Source organism: Oncorhynchus nerka, linkage group LG17 (assembly GCF_034236695.1).
Source record: "Oncorhynchus nerka isolate Pitt River linkage group LG17, Oner_Uvic_2.0, whole genome shotgun sequence".
NCBI classification, from domain to species: Eukaryota; Metazoa; Chordata; class Actinopteri; order Salmoniformes; family Salmonidae; genus Oncorhynchus; species Oncorhynchus nerka.
The window spans coordinates 13,480,318-13,506,270 of record NC_088412.1 but is presented as its reverse complement, the minus strand read 5'-3'; the positions used below and the strand labels follow the sequence as shown (position 1 = coordinate 13,506,270).

The 25,953-nt window shown below is 41.0% G+C and overlaps 12 non-coding genes across 12 annotated transcripts; all 12 read left to right on the top strand.

Moving 5' to 3' along the window:
* Positions 1 to 12,508: 12,508 nt before the first annotated feature.
* On the top strand, positions 12,509 to 12,724 carry LOC135561471 (small nucleolar RNA U3). The gene has a single exon (XR_010459490.1). It is a non-coding gene; the product is annotated as a small nucleolar RNA U3 (small nucleolar RNA).
* Positions 12,725 to 13,512: 788 nt separating this feature from the next.
* Positions 13,513 to 13,728, top strand: LOC135561518 (small nucleolar RNA U3). Its single transcript, XR_010459536.1, has one exon. It is a non-coding gene; the product is annotated as a small nucleolar RNA U3 (small nucleolar RNA).
* Positions 13,729 to 15,952: 2,224 nt separating this feature from the next.
* Positions 15,953 to 16,167, top strand: LOC135561478 (small nucleolar RNA U3). The gene has a single exon (XR_010459496.1). It is a non-coding gene; the product is annotated as a small nucleolar RNA U3 (small nucleolar RNA).
* An 823-nt stretch (positions 16,168 to 16,990) lies between these two features.
* LOC135561469 (small nucleolar RNA U3) lies at positions 16,991 to 17,206 on the top strand. The gene has a single exon (XR_010459488.1). It is a non-coding gene; the product is annotated as a small nucleolar RNA U3 (small nucleolar RNA).
* A 787-nt stretch (positions 17,207 to 17,993) lies between these two features.
* On the top strand, positions 17,994 to 18,209 carry LOC135561468 (small nucleolar RNA U3). Its single transcript, XR_010459487.1, has one exon. It is a non-coding gene; the product is annotated as a small nucleolar RNA U3 (small nucleolar RNA).
* Positions 18,210 to 18,996: 787 nt separating this feature from the next.
* LOC135561467 (small nucleolar RNA U3) lies at positions 18,997 to 19,212 on the top strand. Its single transcript, XR_010459486.1, has one exon. It is a non-coding gene; the product is annotated as a small nucleolar RNA U3 (small nucleolar RNA).
* Positions 19,213 to 19,995: 783 nt separating this feature from the next.
* LOC135561466 (small nucleolar RNA U3) lies at positions 19,996 to 20,211 on the top strand. Its single transcript, XR_010459485.1, has one exon. It is a non-coding gene; the product is annotated as a small nucleolar RNA U3 (small nucleolar RNA).
* Positions 20,212 to 20,999: 788 nt separating this feature from the next.
* LOC135561465 (small nucleolar RNA U3) lies at positions 21,000 to 21,215 on the top strand. The gene has a single exon (XR_010459484.1). It is a non-coding gene; the product is annotated as a small nucleolar RNA U3 (small nucleolar RNA).
* Positions 21,216 to 22,001: 786 nt separating this feature from the next.
* Positions 22,002 to 22,217, top strand: LOC135561464 (small nucleolar RNA U3). Its single transcript, XR_010459483.1, has one exon. It is a non-coding gene; the product is annotated as a small nucleolar RNA U3 (small nucleolar RNA).
* A 785-nt stretch (positions 22,218 to 23,002) lies between these two features.
* Positions 23,003 to 23,218, top strand: LOC135561463 (small nucleolar RNA U3). The gene has a single exon (XR_010459482.1). It is a non-coding gene; the product is annotated as a small nucleolar RNA U3 (small nucleolar RNA).
* A 789-nt stretch (positions 23,219 to 24,007) lies between these two features.
* LOC135561462 (small nucleolar RNA U3) lies at positions 24,008 to 24,223 on the top strand. Its single transcript, XR_010459481.1, has one exon. It is a non-coding gene; the product is annotated as a small nucleolar RNA U3 (small nucleolar RNA).
* Positions 24,224 to 25,008: 785 nt separating this feature from the next.
* Positions 25,009 to 25,224, top strand: LOC135561461 (small nucleolar RNA U3). Its single transcript, XR_010459480.1, has one exon. It is a non-coding gene; the product is annotated as a small nucleolar RNA U3 (small nucleolar RNA).
* The last annotated feature ends 729 nt before the right edge of the window (positions 25,225 to 25,953 follow it).

Genomic DNA, 25,953 nt, shown 5'->3' with positions numbered 1-25,953 from the left:
TACAAAAACTAGCGTACCCACCCACCTCACACCCTGACCTAACCAAAATATAAAGAAAACAGAGATATCTCAGGTCAGGGCGTGACAGTAAACTCCCCCCCCCCAAAGGTGCGGACTCCCAGCCGCAAACCTGAACCTATAGGGGAGGGTCCGGGTGGGCATCTACCCTTGGTGGCGGCTCCGGTTCTGGACGCAGCCCTTCCTCCTTATGCTGATCCCACCGCCTTTGTAGAACCAGACCGTGGATCATCGCCGGAGGCTCTGGACTGCGGATCATCGTCGGAGACCCCGGACTGGGGACCGTCACCGGAGACCCCGGACTAGGGACCGTCGGTGGATGTTCCGGACTGTGGCCCGTCGTTGGAGGTTCCGGACTGTGAAACGTCGCGGGAAGCTCTGGACTGGGAAACGTTGCCGGAAGCTCTGGACTGGGAACTGTCGCCGGAAGCTCTGGACTGGGAACTGTCGCCGGAAGCTCTGGACTGTGGAGGCACACTGGAGACCTGATGCGTGGTGCCAGCACTGGTGGTACCGCGCTGGGGACACACACCTCAGGGCGAGGAGCAGGAACAGGACGAACTGGACTGTGGAGGCCCACTGGAGTCCTGGTGCATGGGACTGGTACAAGTGGCACCGGGCTGATGACACGCACCTCAGGGAGAGTGCGGGGAAGATGCACAGGACGCTCTGGACTGTGGAGGATCACTGGAGGCCTGGTGCGTGGTGCCGGCACTGGTGGTACTGGGCTGGTGACACGCACCGCAGGGCGAGTGCAGGGAGCAGGCACATGACACACTGGGTTTCGAAGGTACACTGGAGACCTGGTGTGTATAGCCGGCATCAATTTTTCCAGAACTTTAAGACTCAGGTGGCACCAAACTGACAACACGTTCCTTTTATTCCACGGCGATACTCCCCAGCCTGCGTCCAGGGTCCTGCTCCATCCAGAATCTCCTCCCAGGTCCATTCCTCCTGACCACGCTGCTTGGTCCGTTGGTGGTGGGATCTTCTGTTACGTTCGTCATAAAGATCGGACCAATGCGCAGCGTGGTATGGTACATCCTTATTTATTTAAAGAATGAACACTGACCAAACTAACAAAACGTGAACCTATACTAACGAATGCTGACAGGCAACTACACATAGACAAGATCCCACAAACACCAAAGCCCAAGTTGGCTAGCAATAAAGATTAGGCCTAGTTATAGTATTAATGTACAGTATATATATATATTTGATCTATTAGATTAAACAGTAACACATAGACATAAATTGGCACTTAACAATTTTGATTAATGTTTTGATTACAGTTAATAACAATTTTTCAGCATATTAACAATAAGGCAGTGCAATCTACACCATATTTGAAGTATTATATTGTGCATTCTACAGTGTTTTACTGTTGAAATTACAGAAGAGTCTTACAGTGTAGGCTTAACACACAACAAAATCAAAGGTGTACCTTTAATTCAGAAAGTGTCCCACTGAACTGGTGTTGAAATAACACTTTTGAACGTGTTAAAGATTTGACTATGTTGCAGTGTTTCCCATTTAACTCTGGAAAAAGCCAAGAACTTGAGAGGAACGTATACACTACATGACCAAAAGTAGGTGGACACCTGCTCGTCGAACATGGAGGCATTGTCATGCTGAAACAGGAAAGGGCCTTCCCCAAACTGTTGCCACAAAGTTGGAAGCACAGAATCGTCTAGAGTGCTATTGAATGCTGTAGCGTTCCTCCACTGGAACTAAGGGGCCTAGCCCGAACAATGGAAAACAGTCCCTGGCCATTATTTCTCCTCCACCAAACTTTACAGTTGGCACTATGCATTCGGGCAGTTTGGAACTCGGTAGTGAGTGTGAGGACAGACGATTTTTAAACGCTATGCACTTCAGCGGTACCGTTCTGTGAACTACCACTTTGCGGCTTAGCCGTTGTTGCTCTTAGACATTTCCATTTCACAATAATAGCACTTACAGTTGACCGGGGCAGCACTAGAAGGGCAGAAATTTGACAAATTGACTTGTTGGAAAGGTGGTATCCTATGACGGTGCCATGTTGAAAGTCACTGAGCTCTTCATTAAGGCCATTCTACTGCCAATGTTTGACTAACATGTCAGCAACTGGCGTGGCTGAAATAGCCGAATCCACTAATTTAAATGGGTGTCCACCTACTTTTGCGTATATAGTGTATCTTCCTCAATGAGGACGAGACTGAAGCTATACGCAAGAAGAGCAAAGAACTTATCCCAGCCATGAAATCTGCCAGAGTGCGTGGGGACATCTGCATTGACCATCCTCCCTCCCAATAGCCTTGAAGGGATGAGAGAGCCAAGCCTAAGGGTTTGTAGCTCCAACCATGCATCTCACACACACACCAGTTGATTAATGGACTGCTGAATGTATATATATTTTTCTTGCTTTATTTGCTCTTTTCCATATTATGTCCATCTCTGATAAGCTACCCAAAAAGGGTTGAAAATAGTCCATATTAATATGTAGCCTTAGAAATAAAGTTAATGAAATCAATAACTTGCTAAGATCGGATAAGATTAATGTATTAGCCATTTCTGAGTCTTACTTAGACAATTCATTTGATGATACAGCAGTAGCAATACAAGGATATAACATCTATAGAAGAGACAGGAATGCTTATGGGGGAGGTGTTGTTGTGCATATTCAGACCTAGAGTGGCTTGCGAAAGTATTCACCCCCTTTGGCATTTTTCCTATTTTGTTGCCTTACAACCTGGAATTAATATTGCATTTTGGGGGATTTGTATCATTTGATTTACACATTTGATTTACATGCCTACCACTTTGAAGATGCAAACTATGTTTTATTGTGAAACAAACAAAATTGAAAACTTGAGCGTGCATGACTATTCACCCTGCCAAAGTAAATACTTTGTCGAGCCACTTTTTGCAGCAATTACAGCTGCAAGTCTCTTGGGGTATGTCTCTATAAGCTAGGCACATCTAGCCACTGGGATTTTTGCCCATTCTTCAAGGCAAAACTGCTCCAGCTCCTGGATGGGTTCCACTGGTGTACAGCAATCTTTAAGTCATACCACAGATTCTCAATTGGATTGAGGTCTGGGCTTTGACTAGGCCATTCCAAGGCATTTAAATGTTTCCCCTTAAACCACTCGAGTGTTACTTTAGCAGTATGCTTAGGGTCATTGTCCTGCTGAAAGGTGAACCTCCGTCCCGGTCTCAAATCTCTGGAAGACTGAAACAGGTTTCCCTCAAAGATTTCCCTGTATTTAGCGCTATCCATCGTTTCTTCAATTCTGACCAATTTCCCAGTCCCTCCCTATGAAAAACATCCCCACAGCACGACGCTGCCACCACCATGCTTCACTATGGGGATGGTATTCTTGGGGTGATGAGAGGTGTTGGGTTTGGGCCAGGCAAAGTATTTTCTTTGATGGCCATAAAGCTACATTTTAGTCTCATCTCAACACCTAGTGTAAAACACAACACTTGATTTAGAATAAACTGGACTCACTTTCTTAGTGCTGATGCTGTTACACTTTCTCAGTGTAAGAAATTAACACATCTAGTGTTACAGTAACTAATTTTGGGGTGTTGTTTTAACACTGTATGGTATAAAGCCTAATATATAGATATTTCCCAGCATGCCTTGCCTTTTCGAGTAAAACCTAGAGTTACCACCCAAGACTGTATGTGTTAGTGACAGAGACATGGTTGTTGAATTAAATCTCATTTGAGTCCTTGGCCTTCACCAAGTGAGTTTTTAGTCAAATCTAAAGTCATTAGGACAATACGTGTGTATAATAAGGACTTACTTTGATGGCTTCGTTTTACCTGAACCACAGTGATGTTAGAGGAACTCTTTATTTACAGGCCACATCAGGCCTGCAAGTCACATTATGCTGGCATGCAAAGTGATATTTAATTCCTATAGTAATCCAGACGGAGTTAAGATATCCTACAGTTGTAACAACAAAACAGAAGTGTTTTGGCCATCCAGGACCAGAATTGGTCCTGTTATAGGGGTCACTATTTGAATAAGCCTCATGATGTGCTTAACATTTTTAAGTGTTACATTTCTAGTGTTGATTCAGGAGATGAATTAACTCTGCAAAGGTTAAACACTCAGTGGTGTAAAAGAATCCCATTGTTGGTGTTAATAGCCAAAGTTGAGTGTGAGAGTGTGATGTGTCAAGTTTTACTCAATGGAGAGTAAAAACGTTCCCATCAAAACCACACCCATCATTATCACATTTCCCAGCATGCTCTACAGCAGTGGTTCCCAAACGTTTTATAGTTCCGTACCCCTTCAAACATTCAACCTCTAGCTGCGTACCCCCTCTAGCACCAGGGACAGTGCACTCTCAAATGTAGTTTTTTTGCCATCATTGTAAGCCTGCCACACACACACTATAAGATACATTTATTAAACATAGGAATGAATGGGAGTTTTTTTGTAACAACCCAGCTCGTGGGAAGAGACAAAGAGCTCTTATAGGACCAGGGCACTAATAATGATCAATCATTTTGCTCTTTATTTAGCCATCTTACATATAAAACCTTATTTCTTCATCGAAAATTGTGAATAACTCACCACAGGTTAATGAGAAGGGTGTGCTAGAAAGGATGCACATAACTCTGCAATGTTGTATTGGAGAGTCTCAGTCTTAATTCATTTTCCACACACAGTTTGTGCCTGTATTTTGTTTCCATGCTAGTGAGGGCTGAGAATCCACTCTCACATAGGTACGTGGTTGCAAAGGACACCAGTGTCTTAACAGCACGATTTGCCAAGGCAGGATTCTCTGAGCACAGCCCAATCTAGGAATCTGGCAGTGGCTTCTGATTAAATTCAATTTTCACAGAACCGCTCTCTTGTTCAGATATCGGTAAGTGGACTGGAGGCAGGGCATGAAAGGGATCACGAATCTAGTTGTTTGTGTCATCCGTTTGAGGAAAGTACCTGCGTGATTGCGCACCCAACTCACTCAGGTGCTTCTCTATATCACATTAGACATTGTCCGTAAACTTGAGTTCATTTGCACACAAAAAATCATACAATGATGGAAAGACCTGTGTGTTGTCCTTGTTAATGCAGACAGAGAAGAGCTGCAACTTCTTAATGCAACCGCTGTGTCAGATTTCAAAAAAAGTTTACGGAAAAAGCAACCCATGCAATAATCTGAGATGGCGCTCAGAATAGTAGCCAAATTAGCCTCCATGTTGGCGTCAACAGAAAGCAGAAAATACATGATAAATGTTTCCTTACCTTTGATGAACTTCATCAGAATGCAGTCCTAGAAATCCCAGGTCCACAATAAATGCTTGATTTGTTCGAAAATGTCTGTTATTTATGTCCAATTAGCTACTTTGGTTAGCGCATTTGGTAAACAATTCCAAAGTCACAAAACGCGTCCACTATAACGTGACGAAATGTCCAAAAGTTCCGTAACAGTCAGTAGAAACATGTCAAACAATCTACTGAATCAATCTTTAGAATGTTGTTTACATATATCTTGAATAACGTTCCAACCGGAGAATTAGAATGACTTCAGATGAGCGATGGAACACAGGTCCTTCATCTGTGAACGCGCCTTGTGAAAGCATGGTCCACTCATGGCTGTGGTGACTATTTCCTGTGTCAATCGACCCCCCTTCACATTACAGTCATCAGACAAAGTTCTATTGACTGCTGACATCTAGTGGAAGGTATAGGAAGTGAAAACTCATCCATATCTCGCTGTAATTTCAATGAGACCTTGGTTGAAAATCTGCCACCTCCAGAAAAAAAACAGGAAGTGGAATTTCTCAGGTTTTTGCCTGCTATATGAGTTATGTTATACTCACAGACATAATTCAAACAGTTTTAGAAACTTCAGAGTGTTTTCTATCCAATACTAAAAATAATAATGCAAATATTAGCAACCATGACTGAGTAGCAGGCCATTTGATATGGGCACCTTTTAACCAAGCTACTCAATACTGCCCCTGCAGCCATAAAAAGTTAATTAAGCATAGCCTCAATTTTGTCCCCCACACATTGAATATAGTTGCGGAGACCTCCTGTAATCCTAGATTCAGATTATTCAGGTGGAAAAAAACATCACCCAGATAGGCCAGTCGTGTGAGAAACTCGCCATCATGCAAGAGGTCAGACAAGAGAAAATGATGGTCAGTAAAGAAAACAATAAGCTCGTCTCTCAATTTAAAAAAAAGTGTCAATACTTTCCCCCTTGATAACCAGCGCACTTCCGTATTTTGTAAAAGCACTACATAGTCTCTGCCCATATCATTGCACAGTGTAGAATATACACAAGAGTTCCGGGGCCTTGCTTAAACAAAGTGAACCATTTTCACTGTAGTGTACAAAACAACTTTCAAGCTATCAGGCATTCCCTTGGCAGCAAGAGCCTCTCAGTGGAAGCTGCAGTGCACCCAAGTGGTGTCGGGAGAAACTGCTTGCACTCCACTATGTCTTCCTGTTATGACTTTTGCACCATCAGTACTGATACCAACATGAACAGCAGCTACGTTTAGCTACATACGCGAGAGAATAACGTTAATGTGATTGGATGTTACTTATTTGACTAGGCTTCCTGTATTTGACCTTGTGTTGTTACTTCACTGGACACTAGATGCTTTAATCTTATTTTTGCACTGAAACAAGGCTACTCAGTAAAGATAAAAACCTCACCCAAATGTATAGCCCCGATGTGAAGATTTATATATATATATATTTTAAAAAATGTGAATCACATTTTTATTTGGCGTACCCCTGACGACATTGAGTGTACCCGTACCCTAGTTTGGGAATACCTGCTCTATTGCATTTAAACAAATTATTGCTACTCTAAAAGTTTATGGAATTGTGTTAAGGTGGTCGTACCGTGGATCATTTAGATATTTGATTTGGAATTTTAGGACCCCTTTACAAAGTTATTTGATAAAATATAGAATTTGGTCTGTATTACTATAGCCCATAGAAACGCATTGTATAACACATTAATAAAAAGCAAAAAAACTGTAAAAAAATAATCTTAAGAAATAAGGTTTTGAAGTGTCTGTCCTATGTTTAGGAGACAAAAGAAGGCTCAGCTAATATTTTTGTTTTTTTGGACACATATTTATTAACCTCTTATTTTTGTTTGCACAAAACTACCTCCACACTTCCATTTGCTTGTATTGGTTACCTTCAAACGAGTCTTGTGACACTTGTGGGGGTCGTAAAGCAAAATGGAGAACACCATTGTTTTCACGAGAGTCATAATAGTTTGTAGCTCAAATGGTCCGGACTCTACAGACAGAAGTTGGCACATCAGCGTTACTGACTTTAGACGAGTCCCGTAACACTTGTGCAAAACGTAAACCGTTCGGACGCTACAGATGTTTTTGTGAGAAGACGGATTTTCGGGATGTCTCATGGTCTGACAAACACACTGTAAATCAACTACTTTCCACCATACATGCGGAAGGCTCACATAGACGGATGTGGTCGATTGAGATGCAGCCCATGCAAAAAAAACGGATATCTCTAGTTTAAACTGACTGATTTTGATGGGGATTTTTTAAAATTATGTGCGTCAATCAACACTAGGTAACACTGGCCAATTTTCTGTGTGGTTATGTAATCTGAAGTTATGGGCCAGTGTCATACCACTTTTCATAGGTTTGGGTGTTCACACAATGTAATTTGCATGCAGGGGGACAGATATACAGAGATGTACAAGGTTAATATGTAAAAAATAAATCATTATTAACTAAACTAAAGGTTTAGAGGTTCTGTTTTGACTCAGGCTTGCCTCAAAAGTTTTCAATTACAGTGTTTGTTCTCTTATGCAACTTTGCACATATGCTTTACTTTAAGAACACATTTTAGGCACGGCCGGGTTGAGGGGTGGTGTCTGAATTAGATAGGGTTTGTGGGGGGGTAGAAGTGATAAATAGCAAAAGGCATGTGGCATGTTGAATACCATGCTGCAGTTCAGAGGGTTGACAGCATCACAGTGAGCACCATTTATAAGAGACAGAGCTTAAAGACGTTGTTTACAATAATGGGTCATTCAATTACTAATGTTGCTCAGTTCGCTATTATGTTCTGCCAGGTTCATCATTTTGGGGTTTATACTTTTGTAAAAAAAAATATATATAAACACCACCATAGTGCACAAACATGAAATTTAAAACATGCGTGCCTCACCACTTGATAGCAATAAACATTTTGATAAAAAGCAAAATCAACATTCCTGTTGCACCTGTGACATTGTTTTGTGTAATTGAGAACAAATAAATGTAGTATGCTAAAAGTCCATATAATATATAAAAAAATACATATTAATAAGATAGTTCACCCAAAAATTACAAAATGACAGTGGCTACATTTACATGAACACAATAATACGAAGATTTGTATAATAGTTTGATTAAAACATTTACATACTTTGCAAGAAGAACAATATTCCTAATAATCCTGTTTACAGAGACACATCTGAAATCAGGCTTCCTGACGGGACTTTGAAAATGCAGAAAATCAGCAATCAATCAAAACGTACTATCACAGCAACTTTATTATTTTTGGGAATCATTCGATTCTGAGTTTGAACATATATAACATATTTATGTGAAAAATGTATAAGATCCCATACTTTCACACTCTTCTCAATTTACATTAACAACATAGCCCAGGCAGTAGGAAGCTCTCTCACACATGTATATGCAGATGATACAGTCTCCCCGGATTTTGTGTTAAACACAACAACAAGCAGAATGCTCTGGGGCACATGGTTTACTCAAGTATGTTGCGATTTCAACAGCAGCGTTGTTGGCGGCCATGAACATGGATTTCCTACTGGAACGGTCAGTCATGTACTCAAGAGTTTAGAGCGTGACTGTGTTGAAGGGGTTGCAGGTACGGTACCTCTGCATATCCAGAAGAGGGGTGACCTTTGCAAGGAGAAGATCCTTCATAATGTTTGCCTCATCCCCAGAACACCAATCCACTTTCAAGCGTGGATCCAGGCATGTTGCCAACTGAAACACTCCATCACTTCGACAGCCGTTCTTCTCCGAGAACTTCATGGTTTTAAGCATTTTGTTATGTCATTTGTGAGGCAAAGACCTTTGGCACATGTTATGGAATTAGCTGCTGGTTTACAACCTGGTCCACCTGGACCATTTCAGTGGAATCCGTAAAATGTCTCCAGTTTCACAAAGCTTTCAGATGTTTCTCCATGTCCGTGGCTGTGAGCCTGCATGAGTCATGGAGCCGACTGAGGACTTCTGGTGTAACTCTCAGAATTGACCTGAGTATATTCAGCTAGCTATTCCATCTTGTCACATTTGAAATATTTAGTTTGTTGTGGGCCTCCAGTAGCTCTGTATGGTTTGGGACAATATTCTAGACACCTTGAATGGCACTTGTCTAAATGAGCCAGCCTGCTCTGGGGCATCACGGACAACCAGTTGGATAGTGAGAGCAAAGCATGAACTACGTTCAGGTGGAAAGTTCTTCAGTTTGTCACGCACAGACACAACTTCCAAGTCAACATCCCCATGAAAAAAATGGGCCCAGTTTAAGCACACACGTAACAAAATAACACATTTGTAATGTTTTAGTGCATTATCCTTGTGCAGATGCCATCATCTCCTTTGATAACATGGTGCCGACGGAGTAGGGCATTATCTTACGAGTTCCGACCCAACTTTGCTATTTAGTGCCTTTTTTCGTGTTTATCTTATTTTTTTTTTCGTACAGAACGTTTGGTCCCGCTTTATTTGAAGTGCATCTTATGAAGGCTTTATAAAGCTTCAAAAGCACTGCATAAATGGATCACAAATCATCTATAACCGTATTTCATGCACTATAAAAAATGAATAGATGTGAAAAAATATATTGATGGTTATGTCATACACATGAATCTGTATAAAGCATGATATACGGTTATAGAGTATTTGTGAATTGAAGCCTTTAGAAGATGCACTTATATTAAAGCAGGACAGAAAGTTCATACCGCAAAGCACCACTGGACATCAGATGGACAGTTACTAACCTCTATTTCGACTTCAAATACAACCCCTGTCAGTGATGTGTATTTATGGATGCCAAGGGAAGCCAGGCTTCCCCCAAAAGTGTACCAATCGTTTTTTTGGTTTAACATAAAATAATTTAACTTTTGTCTCTGTGTTTCATAATTTTCCTTCAATTCACAAGAGGCTGAATGTACAGTTGAAGTCTGAAGTTTACATACACTTAGGTTGGAGTCATTAAAACTCGTATTTCAACAACTCCACAAATTTCTTGTTAACAAACTATAGTTTTAGCAAGTCAGTTATGACATCTACTTTGTGCATGACACAAGTCATTTTTCCAACAATTGTTTACAGACAGATTATTTCACTTATAATTCATTGTATCACAATTCCAGCGGGTCAGACGTTTACATACACTAAGTTGACTGTGCCTTTAAACAGCTTGGAAATTCCATAAAATTATGTAATGGCTTTAGAAGCTTCTGATAGGCTAATTGACATCATTTGAGTCAATTGGAGGTGTACCTGTGGATGTATTTCAAGGCCTACCTTCAAACTCAGTGATTCTTTGACTGATGTTATGGGAAAATCAAAGGAAATCAGCCAAGACCTCAGAAAGAAATTGTAGACATCCACAAGTGGGATGGCAGGGTAGCATAGTGGTTAGAGCGTTGGAATAGTAACCGAAATGGTTGCAAGTTCAAATCCCCAAGCTGACAAGGCACAAATATGTCGTTCCCCCTCTGAACAGGCCGTTAACCCACTGTTCCTAGGCCGTCATTGAAAATAAGAATTTGTTCTAAACTGACTTGCCTCGTTAGATAAAGGAAAAATAAAAGTCTAACTCTTGGTACCACTGGATGTGAAAGACAAAGCCAAATCTGATGGTACAACCCATACTGTACAAACAATTGAATGGAAGTGTAAACAACATGTGACTATACTGCTCAGGAAGGAGACACTTTCTGTCTTATAGAGGTAAATGTACTTTGATGTGTAAATAAATCCTAGAACAACAGCAAAGGACCTTGTGAAGATGCTGGAGGGAACAGATACAAAAGTATCTATATCCACAGTAAAATGAGTCCTATATCGACATAACCTGAAAGGCTGCTCAGCAAGGAAGAAGCCACTCCTCAAAAACCACCATAAAAAAGCCAGACTACGGTTTGCAACTGCACATGGGGACAAAGATCATACTTCCTGGAGAAATGTCCTCTGTTCTGATGAAACAACAATAGAACTCTTTGGCCATAATGTCCATCATTATGCTTGGATGAAAAAGGTGGAGGCAGAAGAACACCATTCCAACCGTGAAGCAAGGGGGTGGCAGCGTCAAGATAAATTATGTGGATGTATTGAAGCAACATCTCAAGACATCAGTCAGAAAGTTAAAGCTTGGTCGCAAATGGGTCTTCCAAATGGACAATGACCCCAAGCATACTTCCAAAGTTGTGGCAAAATGGTTTAAGGACAACAAAGTCAAGGTATTGGAATGGCCATCACAAAACCCTGACCTCAATTCTATAGAACATTAGTGGGCAGAACTAAAAAAGCATGTGCGAGCAAGGAGGCTACATACCTGACTCAATTACACCAGCTATGTCAGGAAGGAATGGGCCAAAATTCACCCAACTTATTGTGGGAAGATTGTGGAAGGCTACCCGAATCGTTCGTTTTACCCAAGATAAACAATTTAAAGTCAATGCTACCAAATACTAATTGAGTGTATGACAACTTCTGACAGGGATTTTTACTAGAATTAAACGTTAGGAATCGTGAAAGACTGAGTTTAAATGTATTTGGTGTATGTAAACATCCTTCTTCAACCGTATCTCACTGGAGAAAACAAACACACACACACACACACACACACACACACACACACACACACACACACACACACACACACACACACACACACACACACACACACACACACACACACACACACACAGAGAAATCAAATCCATAATATTTTGATCGGACAAAATTGTTTTTGGTATCTATTAGTGATCGCTGTATTAGACTAAGCAGAGGTGTGTTGATGATGTTGAAATGTTGAAGTTGAAATTGTATAGTGGAGGCAGTCTCTATCAGTCTTGAGACCACAGCAAAAATCCTCTGAATTTTTCTGACAACCACACAGAGTAACTCTTGGTATCACTGGATGCGGAAGACAAAGACGAATCTGATGGTACAACCCATACGTCTATAGCTGAAACACACAATGTTTAAACGGGGGTAGACTTCAACAAAAATAACCGCCTTTGAAATATGGATGGCTGTCCACCAACATTAGGTCATATTTTACCTGTTGGCAACCAGCATCGTTGACCATATTTCTCATTTGAGGAACCTAGCAATTTTCCATAATTAACATAATTTGATTGCAACAACTGTTGATGCTGAGAATGCAACACAAACCGGTGGTGCAAATGCTCTTTTCAAGATGCTCCACCTTGATCACAACAACTTATGCACCAAGACTATACTTTCAGGGATCATTTCTATAGTGCTTTACTTGAGAAATGTGTGTCTAAAGTGGTAGATCTTGCTATCCATGATGACGATTCAAGATATTCCCGTTCAGAGCATGAATTTGGTGGTTAGAGATGACTTTGCTCATTTTTCTTCCACCTTTGATGACTGTTCCTTGTTCTTCAATGAACGTGGATGAAGGGAATATGTTCTGAGTGGATGTTAACCATGTACAATAAACACTACTAAAATGTCTCCCAAAACCTTATCGTTAGTAAAATGAAATATCTTGAATCAGTCCTGAGACCCCAGCAATAATCTTTTCAGTTTTCTGGCTTTCGTTGATCTCCATGTCCAGCCCTTATATTTTGCTTCAAAATGAGGTGTTTTACATTTTCCTTTCAGGACAACCTTTGACCTTCATACGTAGAAGAACCTTGTACTTTCTAACAACTTTTATGTAGCTTGTGAGCATCATAGAGCAAAAACATGTCACATGTGCATGTTCGATAGAGTCTCAGCTTTTCATAGATAGCTTTTAGTAGTTTGTAATTCAAACCATTCTGACTCTACAGATGTTTTTGTAAAAAAAAGATCCGGGCCTGGGCACCTTCGGGAATCCATCTTTGTCTCACAAACACAGCTCTATCTCAGCCCCCGTTAATCACACAGACTAACTCTTGGTACCACTGGATGCGGAAGACAAAGACAAATCTGATGGTACAACCCATACGTCTATAGCTAAAACACACAATGTTTAAACGGGGGTAGACTTAAAAAAAAATAACCACCTTTGAAATATGGATGGCTGTCCACCAAAATTAGGTCATATTTTACCTGTTGGCAACCAGCATCGTTGACCATATTTCTCATTTGAGGAACCTAGCAATTCTCCATAATTAACATAATTTGATTGCAACAACTGTTGATGCTGAGAATGCAACACAAACCGGTGGTGCAAATGCTCTTTTCAAGATGCTCTACCTTGATCACAACAACTTATGTACCAAGACTATACTTTCAGGGATCATTTCTATAGTGCTTTACTTGAGAAATGTGTGTCTAAAGTGGTAGATCTCGCTATCCATGATGACGATTCAAGATATTCCCGTTCAGAGCATGAATTTGGTGGTTAGAAATGACTTTGCTCATTTTTCTTCCACCTTTGATGACTGTTCCTTGTTCTTCAATGAACGTGGATGAAGGGAATATGTTCTGAGTGGATGTTAACCATGTACAATAAACACTATGGGATGGATGGTCTGCCGGCTGAGTTTTACCTCAAGTTTTGGGGTATACTTGGACCAGTGGTTCTCGAAGTCTTGAAGGCCATCCTTGAGACGGGGGTCCCGGGGGGATCAATGGCTGTTGGTGTGCTGTCACTTCTTTATAAGAAGGGGGAAGCAACTGACCTTGGCAACTGGCGGCCATTGACCATGCTGTGCGTAGATTACAAGATTCTTGCAAAGGTTTTAGCAGACCGGTTGCGCACAGCCCTTCCCTACGTCGTCCACGAGGATCAGACGTGCGGGGTAGAGGGCCGCTCTATAAGATGGAACCTACAGTTGATCAGGGATTCCATCGCTTGGGTCGAAGATAGAGGGCTGCCTTTAATGGTAGCAGCGCTAGATCAGGCGAAAGCTTTTGATCGCGTGAATAGATCTTTTCTATTCAGGGTGTTAGGTAGATTAGGATTTGGGGAGAAGTTTATAGGATGGATCCGTACTTTATATGTCGGAGCGGGGTGTCGAGTTAGTGTAAATAGTCACTTAGGTGACGTTTTTGACCTCTCGTCTGGGGTCAGGCAGGGATGCCCACTCTCGGCTCTCCTCTTCATACTGTACATGGAGCCTCTGGGGGCTGCCATTAGGGCAGACACAGGGGTGGAAGGCTTGTTGATCCCTGGAAGTGGTGGGCTGCGTGTTAAGATGACGCAGTACGCCGACGACACTTCCTTGCTGTTGTGCAAGGACTCGTGCCTGACAAGGTCCCTTGCCATCTTTGGGGATTTTACCCGAGCGTCGGGAGCAGTTCTGAACCATGCAAAGTCTTCCGTCAAGTTTTTCGGAAGATGGCGCGGTAGAACGGATGTGCCTGGGGGGTTATCTCTCTGTGTAGGGGCCCAGAGGATTCTCGGGGTTCATTTTGAGACCTCCGGCTCAGCGACGCTAAACTGGAACATGCGTATCGCAGTGGTACAGAGGAAGCTAGCAATGTGGAAGGCTAGGTATTTGTCTTTTATGGGCAAAGTCCTGGTCCTAAAGGTGGATGTGTTGCCGTCTCTTTTGTATTTGGCATACATCTACCCATTGCCGGCTTGTCTGAGGAGGCCTCTAGTGAGGCTTGTGTTTCAGTTTATGTGGAGTGGCAGGTGCGAGTGGGTCGCCAGGGCACGCATGATCTGTCCCATCGGGGAGGGAGGTAGGGGGGTACCACATTTCCCCCTCAAGCTGGACTCAATTTTTGTTTCTTTCTTGTTAGCGGAGCTTGCTCAGCCAGTGATACACCCGTCCGGTTACCTCCTGCGGGTGTTCTTCTCGTACCAGGCGAGAAGCGTAATGGTGTGGTCTAACGCGGGTCCTCGGGCGGAACAGCTGCCGTGGCACTTTGGCCATGCGGCCAAGTGGCTGCGTGAGCACCCCGAGGTTGAAGTTGCCCGAGTAGGTTTAGACCACAGGCACCTGTACGAGGAGGTCAGGCAGGCAGGGAGTCCTGCGCCAGTAGCGGTCATCTCGTCAGTGGTCTGGGAGGGAGTGCAGGCGCGGGGCCTGGACAACGGGCTCAAGGACCTGAATTGGTTGAGCCTTCATAAGCGCTTGCCGGTACGTTCCATCTTGTACCGGTATAGTTTGGTGCAATCCCCCACCTGTCCAAGACCCTCTTGTGGCAGGGAGGAGACTGTGCGCCATGTCTTTTGGGACTGTGCCTTTGCCGGACTAGTCTGGGCTAGGGCACGGGTGATGCTAGGTGTGGTTAGGAGTGATTTTGTTTTGACATGGGCTAGGCTAGAGAGAGGCGTAGGGAGAGCAAAGGGAACGGATAGGGACAGGTTTCTGCTCTGGCTTCTCATGAGTCTCTTTAAAAAGGGACTGTGGGAAGCCAGGAAGAATTTTGTCAAGACAGGGAGAGATTGGGGGGTGGAAGGGATAGTGAGAAGGGTGGAAGGTGATTTGAGGGGGAGGATGAAGAGGGAGGAGAGGAAGTGGGGGAAGCATGCGGCACGGGAGAGGTGGAAAGGGGGTTTAGGGCTGGGAGTGTTAGAGTGAGTTTGGTAAGGGGATAGATTAGGGAAGGGGAGATAGGGAAAGGGTTAGGTATTGGTTAGGTATGACGGGGAGGGACGATGCTCCCCTGAGGTTTGTTTTTGTTTGGTGTTTGGTGATTTGGTTTTGTAAATATAAGTAAGTAATTAAGAATGAATGAGAGATATGATTTTGTAAAGTGTGAATGGTATTGATTGTAAATAAATTATTTTAACCACTTTACTTGAGAAACGTGTGTCTAAAGTGGTAGATCTCGCTATCCATGATGACGATTCAAGATATTCCCGTTCAGAGGATGAATTTGGTGGTTAGAAATGACTTTGCTCATTTTTCTTCCACCTTTGATGACTGTTCCTTGTTCTTCAATGAACGTGGATGAAGGGAATATGTTCTGAGTGGATGTTAACCATGTACAATAAAAACTACTGAAATGTCTCCCAAATCCTTATTGTTAGTAAAATAAAATCTCTTGAATCAGTCCTGAGACCCCAGCAATAATCTTTTCAGTTTTCTGGCTTTCGTTGATCTCCATGTCCAGCCCTTATATTTTGCTTCAAAATGAGGTGTTTTAACATTTTCCTTTCAGGACAACCTTTGACCTTCATACGTAGAAGAACCTTGTACTTTCTAACAACTTTTATGTAGCTTGTGAGCATCATAGAGCAAAACATGTTACATGTGCATGTTCGATAGAGTCTCAGCTTTCCATAGATAGCTTTTAGTAGTTTGTAATTCAAACCATTCTGACTCTACAGATGTTTTTGTAAAAAAAAAAAAAAGGGTGGTCTATAGCAGGCGGCAACGGTGGAGAGACGATCCGGGCCTGGGCATCTTCGAATCCATCTTTGTCTCAAACAAGCTCTATCTCAGCCCCGTTAATCACACAGACTAACTCTTGGTACCACTGGATGCGGAAGACAAAGACAAATCTGATGGTACAACCCATACGTCTATAGCTAAAACACACAATGTTTAAACGGGGGTAGACTTCAACAAAAATAACCGCCTTTGAAATATGGATGGCTGTCCACCAACATTAGGTCATATTTTACCTGTTGGCAACCAGCATCGTTGACCATATTTCTCATTTGAGGAACCTAGCAATTCTCCATAATTAACATAATTTGATTGCAACAACTGTTGATGCTGAGAATGCAACACAAACCGGTGGTGCAGATGCTCTTTTCAAGATGCTCCACCTTGATCACAACAACTTATGCACCAAGACTATACTTTCAGGGATCATTTCTATAGTGCTTTACTTGAGAAATGTGTGTCTAAAGTGGTAGATCTCGCTATCCATGATGACGATTCAAGATATTCTCGTTCAGAGCATGAATTTGGTGGTTAGAAATGACTTTGCTCATTTTTCTTCCACCTTTGATGACTGTTCCTTGTTCTTCAATGAACGTGGATGAAGGGAATATGTTCTGAGTGGATGTTAACCATGTACAATAAAAACTACTGAAATGTCTCCCAAATCCTTATTGTTAGTAAAATAAAATCTCTTGAATCAGTCCTGAGACCCCAGCAATAATCTTTTCAGTTTTCTGGCTTTCGTTGATCTCCATGTCCAGCCCTTATATTTTGCTTCAAAATGAGGTGTTTTAACATTTTCCTTTCAGGACAACCTTTGACCTTCATACGTAGAAGAACCTTGTACTTTCTAACAACTTTTATGTAGCTTGTGAGCATCATAGAGCAAAACATGTTACATGTGCATGTTCTATAGAGTCTCAGCTTTCATAGATAGCTTTTAGTAGTTTGTAATTCAAACCATTCTGACTCTACAGATGTTTTTGTAAAAAAAACGATCCGGGCCTGGGCATCTTCGGAATCCATCTTTGTCTCACAAACACAGCTCTATCTCAGCCGCCGTTAATCACACAGACTAACTCTTGGTACCACTGGATGCGGAAGACAAAGACAAATCTGATGGTACAACCCATACGTCTATAGCTAAAACACACAATGTTTAAACGGGGGTAGACTTCAACAAAAATAACGGCCTTTGAAATATGGATGGCTGTCCACCAACATTAGGTCATATTTTACCTGTTGGCAACCAACATCGTTGACCATATTTCTCATTTGAGGAACCTAGCAATTCTCCATAATTAACATAATTTGATTGCAACAACTGTTGATGCTGAGAATGCAACACAAACCGGTGGTGCAAATGCTCTTTTCAAGATGCTCCACCTTGATCACAACAACTTATGCACCAAGACTATACTTTCAGGGATCATTTCTATAGTGCTTTACTTGAGAAATGTGTGTCTAAAGTGGTAGATCTCGCTATCCATGATGACGATTCAAGATATTCTCGTTCAGAGCATGAATTTGGTGGTTAGAAATGACTTTGCTCATTTTTCTTCCACCTTTGATGACTGTTCCTTGTTCTTCAATGAACGTGGATGAAGGGAATATGTTCTGAGTGGATGTTAACCATGTACAATAAAAACTACTGAAATGTCTCCCAAATCCTTATTGTTAGTAAAATAAAATCTCTTGAATCAGTCCTGAGACCCCAGCAATAATCTTTTCAGTTTTCTGGCTTTCGTTGATCTCCATGTCCAGCCCTTATATTTTGCTTCAAAATGAGGTGTTTTAACATTTTCCTTTCAGGACAACCTTTGACCTTCATACGTAGAAGAACCTTGTACTTTCTAACAACTTTTATGTAGCTTGTGAGCATCATAGAGCAAAACATGTTACATGTGCATGTTCGATAGAGTCTCAGCTTTCCATAGATAGCTTTTAGTAGTTTGTAATTCAAACCATTCTGACTCTACAGATGTTTTTGTAAAAAAAAACGATCCGGGCCTGGGCATCTTCGAATCCATCTTTGTCTCACAAACACAGCTCTATCTCAGCCCCCGTTAATCACACAGACTAACTCTTGGTACCACTGGATGCGGAAGACAAAGACAAATCTGATGGTACAACCCATACGTCTATAGCTAAAACACACAATGTTTAAACGGGGGTAGACTTCAACAAAAATAACCGCCTTTGAAATATGGATGGCTGTCCACCAACATTAGGTCATATTTTACCTGTTGGCAACCAGCATCGTTGACCATATTTCTCATTTGAGGAACCTAGCAATTCTCCATAATTAACATAATTTGATTGCAACAACTGTTGATGCTGAGAATGCAACACAAACCGGTGGTGCAATGCTCTTTTCAAGATGCTCCACCTTGATCACAACAACTTATGCACCAAGACTATACTTTCAGGGATCATTTCTATAGTGCTTTACTTGAGAAATGTGTGTCTAAAGTGGTAGATCTCGCTATCCATGATGACGATTCAAGATATTCTCGTTCAGAGCATGAATTTGGTGGTTAGAAATGACTTTGCTCATTTTTCTTCCACCTTTGATGACTGTTCCTTGTTCTTCAATGAACGTGGATGAAGGGAATATGTTCTGAGTGGATGTTAACCATGTACAATAAAAACTACTGAAATGTCTCCCAAATCCTTATTGTTAGTAAAATAAAATCTCTTGAATCAGTCCTGAGACCCCAGCAATAATCTTTTCAGTTTTCTGGCTTTCGTTGATCTCCATGTCCAGCCCTTATATTTTGCTTCAAAATGAGGTGTTTTAACATTTTCCTTTCAGGACAACCTTTGACCTTCATACGTAGAAGAACCTTGTACTTTCTAACAACTTTTATGTAGCTTGTGAGCATCATAGAGCAAAACATGTTACATGTGCATGTTCGATAGAGTCTCAGCTTTTCATAGATAGCTTTTAGTAGTTTGTAATTCAAACCATTCTGACTCTACAGATGTTTTTGTAAAAAACGATCCGGGCCTGGGCATCTTCGAATCCATCTTTGTCTCACAACACAGCTCTATCTCAGCCCCCGTTAATCACACAGACTAACTCTTGGTACCACTGGATGCGGAAGACAAAGACAAATCTGATGGTACAACCCATACGTCTATAGCTAAAACACACAATGTTTAAACGGGGTAGACTTCAACAAAAATAACCGCCTTTGAAATATGGATGGCTGTCCACCAACATTAGGTCATATTTTACCTGTTGGCAACCAGCATCGTTGACCATATTTCTCATTTGAGGAACCTAGCAATTCTCCATAATTAACATAATTTGATTGCAACAACTGTTGATGCTGAGAATGCAACACAAACCGGTGGTGCAGATGCTCTTTTCAAGATGCTCCACCTTGATCACAACAACTTATGCACCAAGACTATACTTTCAGGGATCATTTCTATAGTGCTTTACTTGAGAAATGTGTGTCTAAAGTGGTAGATCTCGCTATCCATGATGACGATTCAAGATATTCTCGTTCAGAGCATGAATTTGGTGGTTAGAAATGACTTTGCTCATTTTTCTTCCACCTTTGATGACTGTTCCTTGTTCTTCAATGAACGTGGATGAAGGGAATATGTTCTGAGTGGATGTTAACCATGTACAATAAAAACTACTGAAATGTCTCCCAAATCCTTATTGTTAGTAAAATAAAATCTCTTGAATCAGTCCTGAGACCCCAGCAATAATCTTTTCAGTTTTCTGGCTTTCGTTGATCTCCATGTCCAGCCCTTATATTTTGCTTCAAAATGAGGTGTTTTAACATTTTCCTTTCAGGACAACCTTTGACCTTCATACGTAGAAGAACCTTGTACTTTCTAACAACTTTTATGTAGCTTGTGAGCATCATAGAGCAAAACATGTTACATGTGCATGTTCGATAGAGTCTCAGCTTTTCATAGATAGCTTTTAGTAGTTTGTAATTCAAACCATTCTGACTCTACAGATGTTTTTGTAAAAAAAACGATCCGGGCCTGGGCATCTTCGGAATCCATCTTTGTCTCACAAACACAGCTCTATCTCAGCCCCCGTTAATCACACAGACTAACTCTTGGTACCACTGGATGCGGAAGACAAAGACAAATCTGATGGTACAACCCATACGTCTATAGCTAAAACACACAATGTTTAAACGGGGGTAGACTTCAACAAAAATAACCGCCTTTGAAATATGGATGGCTGTCCACCAACATTAGGTCATATTTTACCTGTTGGCAACCAGCATCGTTGACCATATTTCTCATTTGAGGAACCTAGCAATTCTCCATAATTAACATAATTTGATTGCAACAACTGTTGATGCTGAGAATGCAACACAAACCGGTGGTGCAGATGCTCTTTTCAAGATGCTCCACCTTGATCACAACAACTTATGCACCAAGACTATACTTTCAGGGATCATTTCTATAGTGCTTTACTTGAGAAATGTGTGTCTAAAGTGGTAGATCTCGCTATCCATGATGACGATTCAAGATATTCTCGTTCAGAGCATGAATTTGGTGGTTAGAAATGACTTTGCTCATTTTTCTTCCACCTTTGATGACTGTTCCTTGTTCTTCAATGAACGTGGATGAAGGGAATATGTTCTGAGTGGATGTTAACCATGTACAATAAAAACTACTGAAATGTCTCCCAAATCCTTATTGTTAGTAAAATAAAATCTCTTGAATCAGTCCTGAGACCCCAGCAATAATCTTTTCAGTTTTCTGGCTTTCGTTGATCTCCATGTCCAGCCCTTATATTTTGCTTCAAAATGAGGTGTTTTAACATTTTCCTTTCAGGACAACCTTTGACCTTCATACGTAGAAGAACCTTGTACTTTCTAACAACTTTTATGTAGCTTGTGAGCATCATAGAGCAAAACATGTTACATGTGCATGTTCGATAGAGTCTCAGCTTTCCATAGATAGCTTTTAGTAGTTTGTAATTCAAACCATTCTGACTCTACAGATGTTTTTGTAAAAAAACGATCCGGGCCTGGGCATCTTCGGAATCCATCTTTGTCTCACAAACACAGCTCTATCTCAGCCGCCGTTAATCACACAGACTAACTCTTGGTACCACTGGATGCGGAAGACAAAGACAAATCTGATGGTACAACCCATACGTCTATAGCTAAAACACACAATGTTTAAACGGGGGTAGACTTCAACAAAAATAACCGCCTTTGAAATATGGATGGCTGTCCACCAACATTAGGTCATATTTTACCTGTTGGCAACCAGCATCGTTGACCATATTTCTCATTTGAGGAACCTAGCAATTCTCCATAATTAACATAATTTGATTGCAACAACTGTTGATGCTGAGAATGCAACACAAACCGGTGGTGCAAATGCTCTTTCAAGATGCTCCACCTTGATCACAACAACTTATGCACCAAGACTATACTTTCAGGGATCATTTCTATAGTGCTTTACTTGAGAAATGTGTGTCTAAAGTGGTAGATCTCGCTATCCATGATGACGATTCAAGATATTCTCGTTCAGAGCATGAATTTGGTGGTTAGAAATGACTTTGCTCATTTTTCTTCCACCTTTGATGACTGTTCCTTGTTCTTCAATGAACGTGGATGAAGGGAATATGTTCTGAGTGGATGTTAACCATGTACAATAAAAACTACTGAAATGTCTCCCAAATCCTTATTGTTAGTAAAATAAAATCTCTTGAATCAGTCCTGAGACCCCAGCAATAATCTTTTCAGTTTTCTGGCTTTCGTTGATCTCCATGTCCAGCCCTTATATTTTGCTTCAAAATGAGGTGTTTTAACATTTTCCTTTCAGGACAACCTTTGACCTTCATACGTAGAAGAACCTTGTACTTTCTAACAACTTTTATGTAGCTTGTGAGCATCATAGAGCAAAACATGTTACATGTGCATGTTCGATAGAGTCTCAGCTTTTCATAGATAGCTTTTAGTAGTTTGTAATTCAAACCATTCTGACTCTACAGATGTTTTTGTAAAAAAAACGATCCGGGCCTGGGCATCTTCGAATCCATCTTTGTCTCACAAACACAGCTCTATCTCAGCCCCGTTAATCACACAGACTAACTCTTGGTACCACTGGATGCGGAAGACAAAGACAAATCTGATGGTACAACCCATACGTCTATAGCTAAAACACACAATGTTTAAACGGGGGTAGACTTCAACAAAAATAACCGCCTTTGAAATATGGATGGCTGTCCACCAACATTAGGTCATATTTTACCTGTTGGCAACCAGCATCGTTGACCATATTTCTCATTTGAGGAACCTAGCAATTCTCCATAATTAACATAATTTGATTGCAACAACTGTTGATGCTGAGAATGCAACACAAACCGGTGGTGCAAATGCTCTTTCAAGATGCTCCACCTTGATCACAACAACTTATGCACCAAGACTATACTTTCAGGGATCATTTCTATAGTGCTTTACTTGAGAAATGTGTGTCTAAAGTGGTAGATCTCGCTATCCATGATGACGATTCAAGATATTCTCGTTCAGAGCATGAATTTGGTGGTTAGAAATGACTTTGCTCATTTTTCTTCCACCTTTGATGACTGTTCCTTGTTCTTCAATGAACGTGGATGAAGGGAATATGTTCTGAGTGGATGTTAACCATGTACAATAAAAACTACTGAAATGTCTCCCAAATCCTTATTGTTAGTAAAATAAAATCTCTTGAATCAGTCCTGAGACCCCAGCAATAATCTTTTCAGTTTTCTGGCTTTCGTTGATCTCCATGTCCAGCCCTTATATTTTGCTTCAAAATGAGGTGTTTTAACATTTTCCTTTCAGGACAACCTTTGACCTTCATACGTAGAAGAACCTTGTACTTTCTAACAACTTTTATGTAGCTTGTGAGCATCATAGAGCAAAACATGTTACATGTGCATGTTCGATAGAGTCTCAGCTTTTCATAGATAGCTTTTAGTAGTTTGTAATTCAAACCATTCTGACTCTACAGATGTTTTTGTAAAAAAAAAAAGATCCGGGCCTGGGCATCTTCGAATCCATCTTTGTCTCACAAACACAGCTCTATCTCAGCCCCCGTTAATCACACAGACTAACTCTTGGTACCACTGGATGCGGAAGACAAAGACAAATCTGATGGTACAACCCATACGTCTATAGCTAAAACACACAATGTTTAAACGGGGGTAGACTTCAACAAAAATAACCGCCTTTGAAATATGGATGGCTGTCCACCAACATTAGGTCATATTTTACCTGTTGGCAACCAGCATCGTTGACCATATTTCTCATTTGAGGAACCTAGCAATTCTCCATAATTAACATAATTTGATTGCAACAACTGTTGATGCTGAGAATGCAACACAAACCGGTGGTGCAAATGCTCTTTTCAAGATGCTCCACCTTGATCACAACAACTTATGCACCAAGACTATACTTTCAGGGATCATTTCTATAGTGCTTTACTTGAGAAATGTGTGTCTAAAGTGGTAGATCTCGCTATCCATGATGACGATTCAAGATATTCTCGTTCAGAGCATGAATTTGGTGGTTAGAAATGACTTTGCTCATTTTTCTTCCACCTTTGATGACTGTTCCTTGTTCTTCAATGAACGTGGATGAAGGGAATATGTTCTGAGTGGATGTTAACCATGTACAATAAAAACTACTGAAATGTCTCCCAAATCCTTATTGTTAGTAAAATAAAATCTCTTGAATCAGTCCTGAGACCCCAGCAATAATCTTTTCAGTTTTCTGGCTTTCGTTGATCTCCATGTCCAGCCCTTATATTTTGCTTCAAAATGAGGTGTTTTAACATTTTCCTTTCAGGACAACCTTTGACCTTCATACGTAGAAGAACCTTGTACTTTCTAACAACTTTTATGTAGCTTGTGAGCATCATAGAGCAAAACATGTTACATGTGCATGTTCGATAGAGTCTCAGCTTTTCATAGATAGCTTTTAGTAGTTTGTAATTCAAACCATTCTGACTCTACAGATGTTTTTGTAAAAAAACGATCCGGGCCTGGGCATCTTCGAATCCATCTTTGTCTCACAAACACAGCTCTATCTCAGCCCCGTTAATCACACAGACTAACTCTTGGTACCACTGGATGCGGAAGACAAAGACAAATCTGATGGTACAACCCATACGTCTATAGCTAAAACACACAATGTTTAAACGGGGGTAGACTTCAACAAAAATAACCGCCTTTGAAATATGGATGGCTGTCCACCAACATTAGGTCATATTTTACCTGTTGGCAACCAGCATCGTTGACCATATTTCTCATTTGAGGAACCTAGCAATTCTCCATAATTAACATAATTTGATTGCAACAACTGTTGATGCTGAGAATGCAACACAAACCGGTGGTGCAAATGCTCTTTTCAAGATGCTCCACCTTGATCACAACAACTTATGCACCAAGACTATACTTTCAGGGATCATTTCTATAGTGCTTTACTTGAGAAATGTGTGTCTAAAGTGGTAGATCTCGCTATCCATGATGACGATTCAAGATATTCTCGTTCAGAGCATGAATTTGGTGGTTAGAAATGACTTTGCTCATTTTTCTTCCACCTTTGATGACTGTTCCTTGTTCTTCAATGAACGTGGATGAAGGGAATATGTTCTGAGTGGATGTTAACCATGTACAATAAAAACTACTGAAATGTCTCCCAAATCCTTATTGTTAGTAAAATAAAATCTCTTGAATCAGTCCTGAGACCCCAGCAATAATCTTTTCAGTTTTCTGGCTTTCGTTGATCTCCATGTCCAGCCCTTATATTTTGCTTCAAAATGAGGTGTTTTAACATTTTCCTTTCAGGACAACCTTTGACCTTCATACGTAGAAGAACCTTGTACTTTCTAACAACTTTTATGTAGCTTGTGAGCATCATAGAGCAAAACATGTTACATGTGCATGTTCGATAGAGTCTCAGCTTTTCATAGATAGCTTTTAGTAGTTTGTAATTCAAACCATTCTGACTCTACAGATGTTTTTGTAAAAAAAACGATCCGGGCCTGGGCATCTTCGAATCCATCTTTGTCTCACAAACACAGCTCTATCTCAGCCCCGTTAATCACACAGACTAACTCTTGGTACCACTGGATGCGGAAGACAAAGACAAATCTGATGGTACAACCCATACGTCTATAGCTAAAACACACAATGTTTAAACGGGGGTAGACTTCAACAAAAATAACCGCCTTTGAAATATGGATGGCTGTCCACCAACATTAGGTCATATTTTACCTGTTGGCAACCAGCATCGTTGACCATATTTCTCATTTGAGGAACCTAGCAATTCTCCATAATTAACATAATTTGATTGCAACAACTGTTGATGCTGAGAATGCAACACAAACC